The sequence below is a fragment of the Mobula hypostoma genome, chromosome 3, assembly GCF_963921235.1.
Source record: "Mobula hypostoma chromosome 3, sMobHyp1.1, whole genome shotgun sequence".
In the NCBI taxonomy this organism is placed as follows: Eukaryota; Metazoa; Chordata; class Chondrichthyes; order Myliobatiformes; family Myliobatidae; genus Mobula; species Mobula hypostoma.
The window spans coordinates 7,180,321-7,193,382 of record NC_086099.1 but is presented as its reverse complement, the minus strand read 5'-3'; the positions used below and the strand labels follow the sequence as shown (position 1 = coordinate 7,193,382).

Here is a 13,062-nt window from a genome sequence, read left to right as displayed (position 1 = left end):
ACCTGCCAAATCATTCTATTCTTACCCTCACTGGCACGTGGCACAGGCAGCAATCCAGAGAATACTACCTGTTTCTCAGCTTTCTACTTAGCTCCCTAAAATCTCTCTTCAGGACCTCCTCACCTTGTCTCCCTGTGTCACTGGTGCCAGTATGTACCAAGACTTCTGGTTGCTTACCTTCACCCTTTAGAATACCATGAACCTGAACCAAGATATCCCTGACCCTGGCACCTGGGAGGCAACATATCATCCAGGTGTCTCTATCGCATCCACAGAATCTCGACTCTGTTCTTCTGACTATGGAATCTCCTATCACTACTGCAGTCCTCTTCTCTTCTGAGCCCCAGTGCCAGAGACCCAGTTGCTGCAGCACCCCCACCCCCGTGTCCCCCTCCCATAGGTCACCCCCCCAACAGTATCCAAAGTGGAATATTTATTGTTGGGGGGAAATGGCCACAGGGTTAGAGAGTGGTGAATCATTGCCACAGATGGCTGTGGAGGGCAAGTCATTGGGTATATTTAAAGCAGAGGTTGATAGGCTCTTGATTAGACAGGGCATCAAAGGTTATGGGGAGAAGGCAGGAGACTGGGATAGAGAGGGATAATAATGACAGACCAGACTTGTTGGGTTGAATGGTCTAATTCTTTTGAAGCTATACCTCCATTCACAATCTTGCTTTTACAGTCTCTGAGATTGGACAGCAAATGGGAATAGTTTATTTTAAGATTCTGGATTGTTTAATGTAATTTCCAGTACAGGAGTGTAAAGGAGATGGAGATAATTATTATTCCTTTACAGTACAAAATAAAAATAAGATAAAGAACACAATAATAAGAAAAAACACAAAAATATAAATGCATGATAGCTTATATACATAGATGGATTGTATGTCCATAAAGTGACATTAGACACAGGAGTGTCTGTACATAAGGTGACTGACAGGAAACGATAAAGTAGTGTTAGTTGGGGGTGTGGAGGGGTGGGTTAGTGGGTGGGGGTGTGGAGGGGTGGGTCAGTGGGTGGTTGGGGGTGTGGAGGGGTGGGTCAGTGGGTGGTTGGGGGTGTGGAGGGGTGGGTTAGTGGGTGGGGGTGTGGAGGGGTGGGTTAGTGGGTGGTTGGGGGTTTGGAGGGGTGGGTCAGTGGGTGGTTGGGGGTATGGAGGGGTGGGTTAGTGGGTGGGGGTGTTGATCAGCCTCACTGCTTTTGAGTCTGGTGGCTCTGGCGTGGGTGCTACACAGCCTCTACCCTCCATGGGAGTGGGACAAACAGTCCATGAGCAGGGTGGGTGGGATCCTTCATGATGTTACTGGCCCTTTCTGTATGTATGCTGTAAAATGTACTTACCGTAGAGATTAAATCTCCAAGCTTTTCGAGAGACGCGAGCTCCGTTAACTCGCTGCGTGTCTGTATTCATCTATTATTTATACAGGACCAGTGGTGGTGTTTTGCGCTAAGATGAACCGTTTTCCGTTCACACAGGCACACGTTCACTCATTAAAGGGAGACAAAGACGAGATACTTCGCAAATATGCATGTATTCTGAGAGTCAGAGATGGTTTTCACATCCCCACATCCTTTCTCCGCTGGCCAATTCCCTGCATTTCTGGGTTTTTTCTTTAACAAATCCACGCACTGTCAACTGAAAATGCTGTGGGAAAGAACGGCTGTCACCGATTCCTTCGCCGTGCAACGAGAAATCAGACTTACCACGAAGGAGACCGCGGCGGTGTAATCGGGGCAATCTGCCGAGTGCCGGAGGCGATGTGATTCAGTACGGCCGGTGTCCTCTTCCGCGGGGGAGAGGGAGAGGGACAGAGAGAGAGAGAGAGAGAGAGAGCGAGAGAGAGGGAGAGAGGGAGAGAGGGAGAGAGAGGGAGGGAGAGGGAGGGAGCGCCGCGCCGGGGCACTGACGTCAGCCGAGCTGTCAATCACACCGTGCCCACCTGATGTTCTGCAAACGATGGTCCCTCGTAGTTTGGCAGGGAGAGGGCGAGGGAGAGAAAAATAGAGGGAAAGAGAGAGAAAGAGGAAGGGCGGGGGGGGGCAGGGAAGGAGAGGGAGGGTGGAGAGAGAAAGAGAAAGTGAGAGACGGAAAGAGAGAGGGAAGGAGAGATAGAGATAGACAGAGGGAGAAGAGAAAAAGAGCTAAGGAAAGAGAGGGAGATGGAGAGAGAGAAGGTGAGGGAAAGAGAGGAGGGAGAGAGAGGGGCCGGGAGGGAAGGAGAGGGAGAGGGACAGAGAGAGGAAAGCGAGAGAGGAGGGAGAGAGAGAGATGGAGCGAGGGGGGGAAGGAGAGACAGAAAGGGAGAGGGGAGAGAGAAGAGAGAGGGGAAGACAGAGAGAGGGAAATAAAGAGGGAGAGGGAGGAGAGAGGGAAGGTGAGGGAGAGCAAGAGAGAGTGACAGGAAGAGGGGTGAGGAGAGGGAGAGAGAGAGAGGGGAGAGTGGGTAGGGAAAGAGAGAAAAAGGGAGTGGAGAGGCTGAAGAGGGAGAGGGGGGAGACAGAGGAGTGTGAGGGGAGTGAGGGGGAAAGAAGGAGAGAGAGAATGAGAGGAGGGGAGAGAGAAGGAGAGATAGAAAGAGAGGGAGAGAGAAAGAGAGAGAGAGAGAGAGAGAGGTTTAGATGGGGCAGAGTTTGTTAAGTGTGTCCAGGACGGATTCCTGTCACAGTACGTGTTCAGGCCGACCAGGGGGGATGCCATACTAGATTTAGTATTAGGTAATGAACCGGGTCAGGTCACAGATCTCTGAGTGGGTGAGCATCTGGGGGGCAGTGACCACCGCTCCCTGGCCTTTAACATTATCATGGAAAAGGATAGAATCAGAGAGGACAGGAAAGTTTTTAATTGGGGAAGGGCAAATTATGAGGCTATAAGGCTAGAACTTGCAGGTGTGAATTGCGATGATGTTTTTGCAGGGAAATGTACTATGGACATGTGGTCGATGTTTAGAGATCTCTTGCAGAATGTTAGGGATAAATTTGTCCCGGTGAGGAAGATAAAGAATGGTAGGGTGAAGGAACTGTGGGTGACAAGTGAGGTGGAAAATCTAGTCAGGTGGAAGAAGGCAGCATACATGAGGTTTAGGAAGCAAGGATCAGATGGGTCTATTGAGGAATATAGGGAAACAAGAAAGGAACTTAAGAAGGGGCTGAGAAGAGCAAGAAGGGGGCATGAGAAGGCCTTGGCGAGTAGGGTAAAGGAAAACCCCAAGGCATTCTTCAATTTTGTGAAGAAAAAAAGGATGACAGGAGTAAAGGAAGGACCGATTAGAGATAAAGGTGGGAAGATGTGCCTGGAGGCTGTGGAAGTGAGCGAGGTCCTCAATGAATACTTCTCTTCGGTATTCACCAATGAGAGGGAACTTGATGATGACGAGGACAATATGAGTGAGGTTGATGTTCTGGAGCATGTTGATATTAAGGGACAGGAGGTGTTGGAGTTGTTAAAATACATTAGGATGGATAAGTCCTCGGGACCTGACAGAATATTCCCCAGGCTGCTCCAGGAGGCGAGGGAAGAGATTGCTGAGCCTCTGGCTAGGATCTTTATGTCCTCGTTGTCCACAGGAATGGTACAGGAGGATTGGAGGGAGGCAAATGTTGTCTCCTTGTTCAAAAAAGGTAGTAGGGATAGTCCAGGTAATTATAGACCAGTGAGCCTTACGTCTGTGGTGGAAAAGCTGTTGGAAAAGATTCTTAGAGATAGGATCTCTGGGCATTTAGAGAATCATGGTCTGATCAGGGACAGTCAGCATGGCTTTGTGAAGGGCAGATCATGTCTAACAAGCCTGATAGAGTTCTTTGAGGAGGTGACCAGGCATATAGATGAGGGTAGTGCAGTGGATGTGATCTATATGGATTTTAGTAAGGCATTTGACAAGGTTCCACACGGTAGGCTTATTCAGAAAGTCAGAAGACATGGGATCCAGGGAAGTTTGGCCAAGTGGGTTCAGAATTGGCTTGCCTGCAGAAGGCAGAGGGTGGTGGTGGAGGGAGTACATTCAGATTGGAGGATTGTGACTAGTGGTGTCCCACAAGGATCTGTTCTGGGACCTCTACTTTTCGTGATTTTTATTAACGACCTGGATGTGGGGTAGAAGGGTGGGTTGACAAGTTTGCAGACGACACAAAGGTTGTAGATAGTGTAGAGGATTGTCGAAGATTGCAGAGAGACATTGATAGGATGCAGAAGTGGGCTGAGAAGTGGCAAATGGAGTTCAACCCGGAGAAGTGTGAGGTGGTACACTTTGGAAGGACAAACTCCAAGGTAGAGTACAAAGTAAATGGCAGGATACTTGGTAGTGTGGAGGCGCAGAGGGATCTGGGGGTACATGTCCACAAATCCCTGAAAGTTGCCTCACAGGTGGATAGGGTGTTAGCTTATGGGGTGTTAGCTTTCATAAATCGAGGGATAGAGTTTAAGAGTCGCAATGTAATGATGCAGCTCTATAAAACTCTGGTTAGGCCACACTTGGAGTACTGTGTCCAGTTCTGGTCGCCTCACTATAGGAAGGATGTGGAAGCATTGGAAAGGGTTCAGAGGAGATTTACCAGGATGCTGCCTGGTTTAGAAAGCATGCATTATGATAAGAGATTAAGGGAGCTAGGGCTTTACTCTTTGGAGAGAAGGAGGATAAGAGGAGACATGATAGAGGTGTACAAGATAATAAGAGGAATAGATAGAGTGGATAGCCAGCGCCTCTTCCCCAGGGCACCACTGCTCAATACAAGAGGACATGGCTTTAAGGTAAGGGGTGGGAAGTACAAGGGAGATATTAGAGGAAAGTTCTTTTTACTCAGAGAGTGGTTGGTGCGTGGAATGCACTGGCTGAGTCAGTGGTGGAGGCGGATACACTGATGAGGTTTAGGAGACTACTGGACAGGTATATGGAGGAATTTAAGGTGGGGGCTTATATGGGAGGCAGGGTTTGAGGGTCGGCACAACATTGTGGGCCGAAGGGCCTGTACTGTGCTGTACTATTCTATGTTTCTATGTTTCTATGAAAGGGAGAGAGCGGGAGTGGGAAAGGGAGAGGGAGAGAGAGGAAGAGAGAGGAGAGAGATAGACAGACAAAGGTAAATAGTGTGAGTGTGTTGTAAAGAGTGGGAGAGGGTGAAGAAATTTTTTTTGCATCTAATGGAGATGCACCTGACATGCATCTGGATAAAGAAAGAGTATAAACAAACATTGCAGTTGATGAAAAAGCTGCAGGAAGTTGTAAAGTCAGCCAGTAGCCTCCACGGCATCCAGGACATCTTCAAAAGATGATGCCTCAAAAGGGCAGCATCCATGGTTAGGGACCTCCGTCACCCAGGACATGCCCTCGTCTCATCGCTACCATCAGGGAGGAGGTACAGGAGCCTGAAGACATACACTCAATATGTCAGGAACAGCTTCTTCCCCTCCACCATCAGACATCTGAATGGACAGTGAACCCATAAACACCACCACACTATTTTTTGTTCTTTTTTTGCACTACATTTAATTTATTATGTGTATTGTGTTGTAATTTATCATTTTTATCATTATGTATTGAAATATTCTGCTCTGTAAAACAACAAATTTCATGACATGTTAGTGATATTAAACCTGATTCTGATTCTGATCACCGTAATGTCTTGGAGCACAGTGCGCAGTCGAGGACCCGAGTGTGTCATGGTCCGGTCCGTGAAGTCTGTATTCCGGTTCACGGACTGGTCCATGAACCCTTGCTGCAGGTTTTCCTGTCTACCCTTTTTCTGTTCTAGTTGAGCTCTAATTGAGGCAGCTGATGCTCGTTGGGGCTGGCTGCATAAATAGCTACAGAGACCAGGGCGTGGCTGCTGGATTGTTCTTATCCTTACTCCATGTATTCCTTCCTCTGCCTTCTGTTTCCTCGCCTGAAGCCCTGCCTTGTCTTGCCGGTAACTCTCACCTCGCCTGAAGTTCTCGTCTCGCCTTGCTTTGCCAGAAGCCTTGCCTTGTCTTGCTGGTAACTCTCGCCTAGTCTCGCCTGCAGTCTTGTCCTGGAGCCACCCTGTATCTAGCTCCCTTCCTGTCCCTTGCCTCCGCCCAGGTAAGCCAGGCCATCTTGCCATTACCTGCGTTTGGTTCTGTCCCTTCCTGTCCCTTGCCTCCGTTGGGTAAGCCAGGCCGCCTTGCCGTTACCTGCGGTTGGTTCTGTCCCTTCCTGTCCCATGCCTCTGTCGGGTGGTGATCCACGCCCTGCCCAGGTGAACCATGCCCTGCCCAGGAGGAGCCTGCCTAGCCTCAAGCCTGAAGACTCCAGCCTCCTGCCTAGCCTCAAGCCTGAAGATTCCAGCCTCCTGCCTCTTGCCAAGCCTCGTCTCTAGCCTCTAGCCTCCTGCCAAGCCTCATCTCTAGCCTCTAGCCTCAAGACTGAAGACTCCAGCCTCCTGCCTCCTGCCAAGCTTCGCCTCTAGCCTCAAGCCTGAAGACTCCAGCCTCGTGCCTCCTGCCAAGCCTCGCCTCAAGTCGCTAGCCTCTGGCTTCAAGCCTGAAGACTCCAGCCTCCTGCCTCCTGCCAAGCCTCGCCTCTAGCCTCAAGCCTGAAGACTCCAGCCTCCTGCCTCCTGACAAGCCTCGCCTCTAGCCTCAAGCCTGAAGACTCCAGCCTCGAACTGCCTGCCTGCCAAGCTTCGTCCTTGCCTTGTTCTGGGGTCTGATCCAGAGGCAAAACCCAGGTACTGGGTCCTTTTCCAGTCTCTGGCTCGGAGTCCAAGCCCGGGCTCCTAGCTCTCTTGTCCAGTCGTGTTCTGGGTTCCCGGTTTTCGTGTCTATGTCCTTGCCCTCACCCTGTATCCTAGTCCTGTCCCTAGTACTTCAGTGTCTGTGTCTTGCACTTGGGTCCGTTCCTAGCCACCTCCGTATGACAGAGTGCTGCCGCAGGGAAACAGGATGTTATCTCAACAATAAATAAACACCTTTAATATCCTATTTCTACATCGTTGGGGGAAACCCCTTTAAAATAAGCTAGGGGTGACAACAGTACGAATCCAGCAACTCGCCCGAAAGGAACACAGAACAAAGAACTGTAAAGCATGAAGACAAGCGATTCTGCAGATGCTGGAAATCCAGAGTAACACACAAAATGCCGGAGCAACTCAGCAAATCAAGCAGCATCTATGGAGGATTATTCCCTTCCAATAGACACTGCCTAACCCACTGAATTCCTTCAGCATTTTGTTGTTACTCTGGATTTCCAGCAACTGCAGAATCACTTCTGTTTATAGATTCATGATTCAAGATTCAAGATAGTTTACTGTCATTTTTCAGTACACGAACATAAAGGAGAACAAAGTGGTTGTTACTCTGGATCCAGTGCAGCACAAAAAACACAGAATATGAAGAACACAATTAAAAAAAACACAATAAATATAAATATAAAAGTAATTTTATAAACGACATTGAACAAGTAACTGTTTGAGTGTGTCCATATATACATAAAATTAGCTTATGTACACAGACTGATTGTATGTATGTAAAGTGACATTAGGTGCAGGAGTATCTGAACATAAACAACACGAATTCTGCAGATGCTGGAAATTCAAGCAACACACAAGGGTCTCGGCCTGAAACGTCGACTGCACCTCTTCCTACAGATGCTGCTTGGCCTGCTGCGTTCACTAGCAACTTTGATGTATCTGAACATAAGGTGACTCTGACAGAGTGATCAAGTGTCAAATTGATTCTTGGCACGAGGAATTCTTCTGGGTATCATCGAGGCGTATGAAACACAGGACAGTGACTGCGTCGTTGTAGGTATGAGACGTGGAGTGTGTATGTAATGTGGCAGTGAATGGGGGGATAAAAGGTGCTGAGGGGCTGTGGTGAGGAGTGACTGACATGGATGTAGTGGTGGTGGGGTGGGTTACTATCTCATTCTGCCAACATCCTTTCTGAGGTGAATTCTATTTCGGGAGATATTAACAAACAGCCTATTTGCTGCATGATTCTACATTTCAAAGTTCAAAGTTCATGATGCTGAGAGATATCCTAGGATGTGCTGGGACACGTCATCAGCGATGTAACCTGGGGTCGTCCATATTTCTGATCTTTCAAGATCAGACAGTCTTGCCCACACAACCCAGCCAGGGTTGATCAGGCCCTGGCTTGTGTCAAAGCAGCACTGGTCCAGGGTAACACCTCTTGATCCATTGCCATTTGGAGGCTTGCACAGCAGCTCTGTGATGGTCCTGGTGGTTCTTCTCCCTCCTGTAATGCCAAGGAGGGAGTAGATTCTGCAGAGCGAACAGCCAGCAAAACCTCCACACTTCACCTCTACAGGCTGGCGTTGTGCCCTCCACCCCTGTCACTGGCACTGCTCTACCAGCCCCTAGTATTTGCCTTTCTTATGCTCGGATATCTCCTCAATCTGGTCTTTCCAAGGCACAGTCAGCTCTACTATCACTACCTTCCTCGAGGTTTCTGACAGAATGTCCACGTCAGGCCTCAGGGATGATGATGTGATGAAGTCAGGAAAAGAGTGACTTTCAGTTGTCAGTCAGATGACCTGTGGCCAATGACACTGGGATGCAATATTTGAATTGATAAGAAATATATATAAAAGTGGATGCTTTGTGTGTGCTGGTAGCAGTAACTTCAAAGAATAACCATCACAGATACAATCATGAGCAACCTTGCGTAAAACACATGGTGAGTGAATTGGGACTACGGGGAATGCCTGGCCAGTGTAGACTCCTTTGTCCAGGTAATACCTTTCCTATTCTTTGACTGTTCAGAGGAGTCAGGAATACTTACAAAGTAAAAAGTACCAAGTACAGAGTACAAGTAAATGGCAGGATACTTGGTAGTGTGGAGGAGCAGAGGGATCTGGGGGTACCTCTATCAAATCTCCTCTCGATCTTCTACGTTCCAAGGAATAAAGTCCTAACCTGTTCAACCTTTCCTCATAACTCAGGTCCTTCAGACTCCGCAACATCCTAGTGGATTATCTCTGTTCTCTTTCAACCTTATTTACATAAGTAGTCTTATAACAGTGGGATAGAGGCTGTTCTCGAGCCTGGTGGGACATGATTTCTGGCTATTATATCTTCTGTTCAATGGGAGAGGGGAGAATATCCAGGGTGGGTAGGGTCTTTGGATATGCTGGCGGCTTTACTGAGGCAGTGAGAAGTATAGACAGAGTTCATTGAGGGGAGAGCAGTTTCTGTGATGTGCTAAACTGTGTCCACATCTCCCTGCAGTTTCTCTGGTCATGGTCAGAGCCATTGCTGTACCAAGACTTGATGCTTTCTGTGTGGGATTGATAAGAATTAATGAGGGTCAAAGGGAACATGTGGCCGAGTGAGGTTATCCTCATTGACTTGACTATTTTATAACCAAAATAAAAGTGTGGTGTTTTATAACCATTCCTTTTGGAGAGTGCAGAGGTGATTTACCAGGATGCTGCCTGGATTAGAGGTATAAGGCCATCCATAGGAGCAGAATTTGGCCATTCAGTCATTGAGTCTGCTCTGCCATTCCATCGTGGCTGATTTATTATCCATCTCAACTCCATTCTCCTGTCTTTTTCATCCTTACTAATCGAAAACCTATCAACCTCTGCTTTAAATATACCAAATGAATTGGCCTCCACAGCCGATAGTGGCAATAAATGGCACACATTTACCACCCTCTGGCTAAAGAAAGTCTTTCTCATCTCTGTTCAAAAGGAATGCCCCTCTATTTTGAGTCTGTGCCCTGTGGCCTTAGACTCCCCTGCTATAGGAAACATCCTCTCCACATCCACTCTCTAGGCCTCTCAATATTTGATAGGTTTCAATAAGATCTTCCCTCATTCTTCTAAACTTCAGCGAGTATGGGCCTAGAGCCATCAAACACTCCTCATGCGCGAACGCTTTCATTCCTGGAATCATTCTCGTAAACCTCCTCTGGGCCCTCTCTAATGCCAGCACATCCCTTCGTAGATAAGGGGCCTAAAACTACTCACAATACTCCAAGTGCGGTCTAACCAATGCAAGAGAGCATGCTTTATGAGGAAAAGTTGAGTGAACCAGGAGAATGAGAGGTGATGATTGAACCACAGGCTTTCCCAGGGTGGAAATTGCTAATGCAAGGGGGTATAATTTTAAGGTGATTGGAGGGAGGTATAGAGGGGATATCAGGAATAGGTAGTTTACATGGAGAATGGTGGGTGTGTGGAGAGCGCTGCCAGAGGTGGTGGTAGAGGCAGATACATTAGGGACATTATAAGAAACTCTGTGCTAGGCATTCTTAATTTCTAATCCTGCTCTTCACAGGAAATACAGAGGGAATTTTTAATATAAGAAGTTATAATGTTAAGGTGATCGATGGAAAGTATAGTGGGGGGATATCAGAAGTAGGTTGTTACACAGAGAATGGTAGGTGGGTGGAATGCCCTGCCAGGGGTAGGTGGTAGGTAAATCAAAGATATTTAAGAGACTCTTAGATAGATACACAGATGAAAGAAAAATGGGGGACAGTGTTAGATTGATCTTGGAGTACGTTAAAAGGTTGGCAGAGAACTGTCCTATGTTACACTTACAACACGCTGGAGGAACTCAGCAGGTCGGGCAGCATCCGTGGAAACCATCAGTCAACGTTTCGGGCTGGAACCCTTCGTTAGGACTGTAGGGGGAAGGGGCAAAGGCCCTATAAAGAAGGTGGGGGGTGGGTGGGAAGGAGAAGGCTGGTAGGTTCCAGGTGAAAAACCAGTAAGGGGAAAGATAAAGGGGTGGGGGAGGGGAAGCAGGGAGGTGTTAGGCAGGAAAGGTGAAGAAGGAATAGGGGAAAACACAATGGGTAGTAGAAGGAGGTGGAACCATGAAGGAGGTGATAGGCAGCTGGGGGAGGGGGCAGAGTGAAACTGGGATAGGGGAAGGGAGGGGGAGGGAATTACCAGAAGTTGGAGAATTCTATGTTCATACCAAGGGGCTGGAGACTACCTAGACGGTATATGAGGTTTTCCTCCTCCAACCTGAGTTTAGCCTCATCATGGCAGTAGAGGAGGCCATGTATGGACATGTCCGAATGGGAATGTGAAGCAGAGTTGAAGTGGGTGGCAACTGGGAGATCCTGTCTGTTGTGGCGGATGGAGCGGAGGTGCTCAACAAAGCAGTCCCCCAATCTGCATTGGGTTCTAAAGTGTCCTATAAAGGAACTGTCCTATGTTCTGAAACCAAAAGTTGGCATTGTTATGATACAAATCTCTTGTGTCTGATCGCTGGCTCTTCCACAAGGGAACAAATATTAATTAATGTATGCATTCACACATAGAATGATGACTCATCATAGCTTCCCAACAGGGCCGGGGGCCCTGGGCTGGAGGCCCTGATGGGCCCCTGCCGACACTGTAAAATGCTGCTGTACCAAGCAAAAAAAGGCAAGAACAAAAACAAAGGTCGTACTGGTCTAAATATCAAAGCTGTGGACCAAGATATTGGTTTAGTACAATACGTAGGCTATAATCTTACAGGCCTTAAGAGGGAGGACAGAAAGTAATGCAGATTCTTAGTTTGAAGGACAGCATCTAAAACACTCAAAAATTGACCTAGGCTTAGTTGGCTTAGTAAAGTTATGAGGGAGATGAAGTATGATGTACCCAATCTTAAATCTTTATTCAGCTATTGCTGCACATACCCATAGGCCTTATCTCTCAAACAATGCCAAAGCATTTTTATCTCGGTATTTTTCTCAGCCGTGTGTTCTGAGAATGTAAAATGGAAATGAGAGACAAAAAGACCAAGAGAGATGGCACTATGGCAAACTAGGAAACTTCACAATACTCCAACAATCTTTTTGAAAAATAGGATCTAGCACATACTAACCTATTGCTGTACTGTAGGGCTTGCAGAGTAAAGACCACTTATTACTTACTAAGTTTGTAAACAGTCAACTATTAGCCTATTGCCACAAAAACAGGAACAGCACTGACACACAAGCCTAGATATTTACAAAGTCAGATGCTTGTTTTTCAAAATTAAAGCCTAGTTCTTCTGGATTTCTTCGCAGCAAAGTCCTTGATCAGATCACTAAAATCAGGCCTGCCAAATATGTCACTGGAGCCTCGGATGGCCAGTCCCCTCTTGACCAAACACTTCACAAACGCCACCGCTCTTCTCAATACGTCGGTCCAGTAGACACACTGACTCGAACTGTTTTTGCAGTTCTGTATCTATGCTTCCACTGTCAGACGCTAGCGCAACGTAGGTCAGTATCATTTTCCTGTGGTGTTCACTATTTTCATGCTCTCCTATGCGCTTAGCGGCATGTTTCCAGTCGCTGAAGCCAGTTTCAAAGATGGACTGACAGTTACCATCACTGAAGATGCGGCATGCAAAACAAAACACACAGCCGGTGGAAGGGGAATATAAGAGCCATTGCCTTGACATGTACTGACCATTTACAAGCTTGCGTTTGAAGTGAAATTTGGAGAAAAAACATCTTTGCTGTTCATATACTCGTTTTGAAGCTTTGATATCCACATCCTAATTCTGGCAGCACTCCAGCCCTTTCTTAGCCCAGTACGCTCGGACTGAATCATCTAACTTTTCCTTTCCCCGGCGAACAGGATCAGTGCTGTAAGGATCCTCAGCAGTGGTGACGTTAACATTAATGGCTTGGTTGTTCGGAGGCCTCTGTGGTCCGGAATTCCAAAGTCATGCTCTCTGCCTCTTCAACGTTAGCTGCTGACTGTGGCAAGATGGTGGTCCTGTGCTAACGCTGGTGTTAGCGCTAGCTGTTGAACAAGTCTCCGTTTGTCCGCCCGTCTCAGACTGTGACAAGAGCGATGGTACACTGCGTCATCGAGAACAGGTTTAAAAAATTCTGCCAATTTCAATGTCTTTTTTAATGCATCTTTCTCACGGTCCTCTTTTTCTTGTATCGTTTTTTTTTTCTGCGCTCCACTCTTGTATTTTTTTTGTCGGCCATGATGATAGCTACCTATTTTGGGCCCCTCTGCAGCTCTCGCCCCTGGACTGCAGCCCAGCCTAGCCCTGCCTAAAATCCGGCCCTGCTTCCCAACCATAAATATTAAAAATATATTATTGCAAAAAAAAACTGCAGATGCTGAAGA

The 13,062-nt window shown here is 47.4% G+C and overlaps 1 protein-coding gene across 3 annotated transcripts in view; it reads right to left on the bottom strand.

The window, feature by feature from the left end:
* LOC134343842 (mitogen-activated protein kinase 4-like) overlaps nucleotides 1-1,950 on the bottom strand; it is a 117,127-nt gene extending 115,177 nt beyond the window's left edge. For all 3 annotated transcript variants that reach the window (XM_063042615.1, XM_063042616.1, XM_063042617.1), the window contains exon 1: nucleotides 1,709-1,950. The gene's annotated coding sequence lies outside the window, so the exon portion shown is untranslated. The remainder of the gene's footprint in view (nucleotides 1-1,708) is intronic.
* Between the last annotated feature and the right edge of the window lie 11,112 nt (nucleotides 1,951-13,062).